Here is a 3,887-nt window from a genome sequence, read left to right on the forward strand (position 1 = left end):
AAAGGATGCATACTTTTGTAGTTTTAGAAGCAGTTTTTAGTGTAACATAAATCTAAACTTTAGTATGACTGAGTTTAAAATAATCTAAATAAAATAAAATATTTATTATGCTAAAATTGGAATGAAAGCATTTGGGTAGAAAAATGGTTAGGAAACTTTAGTTGTATATTAGCTTTATGAAGCTAAGCTCCAGTTTTGAAAAAAAATTCATTAAACATAGTTTTAAAACATTTTCAAATCATTTATTTAAAAAAAATATTTAGTATTTTTTATGCTTTGTTAAAGCTTTATAAGTTGTTTTTTTTTATCATTAAACTTTTTTTACGATATTAATATGAAACGCTAGCTTTAGTTTAATATTTAGTTGCTCAGTCTTTCTAGGTAATTTAAATATACCTTATGAGTAAAATCCATGAAGTCGTAGTCTTGTTAAAAAAGCTTTATTTATAAAAGTATTACTTTTTCATTAAGAAATGACAAAAGAATTTCAAAATTTTGTAAACATTGATAGTAGTTGTAAAAACAGTTTCGAACCCATTACATCTAAAAATAACTTATATCTCCGTGAATTTAAACTAAAAAGTTTTAAAACTTGATGCAAAGCAAATATCTTTTTTTCGTAAAAAAAAGAAAAGTTTAAAACAGACAACATGTAGTATTAAAGTTCATTTAATACCTCGAATAATTTTGATAGAACAAAAATTTGCTTAAATTAAAACTAGCTATACTATTGTTTTAAATTTTTTAAATGCCAAACATTATTAAAAAAACACTTGTTCTTAAAGTTAAAACAGCTGTATAATGAATAAAATTTTTGAGAAGGTACAAAATTACAAATTTTTTCTCTTATTTTAAGCATAAATAACTAAGTCTATTTCTTTTTGATACGACAACAATTTTATCGCTTAAGCTAGTACGTTAAAATACGTTATGTCTACAGAAAAATACCCATTTGTAGATAAATTAAACCTACTATTAATTATTTATGTTTTTATTGACAAATACAAAAATTAATGTTTTTTTAGCAATTACTTCTTTATACAGTAGTTTTTACTTATATCATGAATTTAATATAATCCAAAACACTTTTACGCAGTTTTACAGCTTTATTATTAATTTAGTTTAAACTTAAATAAAAAATAATCCCTGTCAATTAAATACTAATAAAACTAAAATTAAGTTAGAAAACTAAAAACTAGACTGCTAAACATAATATTTTACAAACATTTTAGTTTGCTTTTTTAATAAAATAAAATTGAAAATAGTGTCTAAAGAAACATTGAAAAAATATTCGCATTAACAATCATATGCCTTACATAAATCTTTCGAACAGCAAAACTTACCAAAATCTATAATCATCTTGTAACTCATTAAAAAAATAAAAATTCGTTGCTAATTTAGTAGCTCTTATCAATTTTTAAGCACTTTTGACAAAGCGTTATGAAGTACTTGAGCAAAATTAATATTGTTAATATTTTTTACAATAGTACAAAATGCTCGTAAACGGTTTTTATTGAGTTTAATAAAGATATACTTAAAAAATTAGCTTAATTAAAAGTTTCACATAAATAAACTAAATTTAAAGTTTTATAAATTACATTGTTATGGTAAGTTCTATAGTCGATCAAAATGGCTTTTTTGTTTTAAGATCACTACTTAAATTATACCTTTTAGATTTTAAAAAACGTTTTATAAGCAAACCTATCATATTTCTTTACAGTTATTAGTAAAAATATAAAATGCATACGTAACTTTATTGTAGAATTATTGAATGTTATCAAAAATGTATGTTTTTAGTTTTGCCAAACTAAACACAAAGCATGTAACCACCCTTTGTCTTTGTAATTACAATAGAAATAGCTCAAAATAATTTTATAAGCTAAACAAAAGAACAGCTTATAAATACTATATGAAAAAAAGCGTTAGTTGCATTTATATAAAATTTTATTTTACACAGCTACTTTTGTTTTTTTTGCATAGTTTTTTATTTTAAATTAATATTCTTATTTATAAAAATATACTATACTTATATGCTATACGAAGTAATATTTATTTTAAATTCATAAAACAAAAACAATCAAGAAATTTTGGTATTTACATCGTTAAACTTTATAGTGATTTTATTGTTTGTTTTAAATAAAACTTAATCATGCATAGTTATGAAGCGTCAAAGAAATAAAATTAAGCTGAGTTTTTTCGAATTTTCACTTTTAGAACTTCTAAATATTATATAGGTAATAGTTTTGTTAAATTTTTTTAAACACTTTGTTTTAATGTAATTTACAACTAACTTAAACTTCACTTATTTAATTCTGCATACTCTTTTAAATTTATACTAAAGCATTAATGTGTGATATTTTCGGAACATACTGCTACGTTTTTATAAAACCTAATAAAAATATTTTATACTAAGTTTAAATATTATTTATATAAATATGTTAATCCAACGATTTATTAAGCTAGCTGTAGAAACATTTTTATTTTCAAAACATCATCAAAAAAAAGGACACATATTTCTGTTTTCCAAGGTTCTATAGCAGCAAACTTTGTAAGTAAAACTTTAGTTTTGCTAATAATGAAGATGTTGAAGAATTATTTTTACTTTTCTAAAAAGCCTATCAAAGTAGGACAGCTTGAGAAAAATTATAAAGGTTTTTTAAAAGATTTAATTTTGTGAAATATTTTTAGCTATACAACTTTAACTTGAACGTCGTAGATCGAAATTCTAAACAAAAATGAACACAACACCAGTGAATATAACAGCTGATGAAAGAAAAAATGTTAAAGTACTTTTGTACTCGTCATTTATTTTAATAACTTTTTGCAAAACACTTTTAAAAGTACTTTATTTATGTTTTACTTCTTAAAACAGCAGAAAGCAAAACATTGTCATTATTTAAAAATCGTATGATTACAGTATCTTATCAAATTCTATTTAGGTAAATGTACAATTTTTCAATTAATATTTATTTTTAATATTTTGCTTAGTTATAGTCTAATAAACTATTATATAACACTTTAAATAAAAACAAAGCGTAATTAAAATGGAAATGAACTATGTTCAATTCTCAATTTGAAATAAAAAACTTTGATTGTTAGAATTTTTTTTAATCGTTAATGTATGATAGATTGCAATTTAATAACAAAGTTAAGTTATAAAACTATTTTAAACATAATAATTTAATCGATTGCTTTGGTGATTGAAAATATTTTCCTGTTTTATATTAAAAAGCAAATATTATATATATATGTATATAGAATTAACCTAAAAAACTTTATATTAGTGGAAATATTAGTATGCTCTCCTACTTGATATTACAACACAGCACGTTGTATGCTGTTTCTATTGCGTTATGTAAGATTAAAACTTCACTGCTTTTTGCAGTGCATAAAACATAAGTTTCAACTCGACTTATTTTGTTTTTGTTTATAACAGCTTTTTATGTTTAAGCTTTTATTTCACTTTAATTTAAATACATGCAAGTAGCCGTTAGATATATTGAACATTTGTTGATTTTTAGTGATTAATTTAAACTATCTATTATACTTTGTTTAACTTGTGTTCAAACTTAAGAGAATTTTTGTTGTACATAAAATTACATAATTTTCCTTCTGTCAATTAGTTAGTTTTAACATTTCGGTATAGACTAAACTGTAAATTTTGTTCTTGTGAAATATTTTTGTTTTATGTAACAGAAGACAAGCGTTTATGTAACATATGAATTTTTGTAATTTAGTTAACGTGTTTAGTTTGCTTAATTTTTTTAATTTGTTTCATTCATTCGTTTTACAACTGCTTAATTAACTTTGTGTAAATTGTTTCAATTTACTTTGAATAAAAAGCACATTGAAATGTTTACAAGTTAATGTTGTGTTTATCAATTTAC

The sequence above is a fragment of the Thalia democratica genome, chromosome 9, assembly GCF_965202585.1.
Source record: "Thalia democratica chromosome 9, ktThaDemo2.hap1.1, whole genome shotgun sequence".
Taxonomy (NCBI): domain Eukaryota; kingdom Metazoa; phylum Chordata; class Thaliacea; order Salpida; family Salpidae; genus Thalia; species Thalia democratica.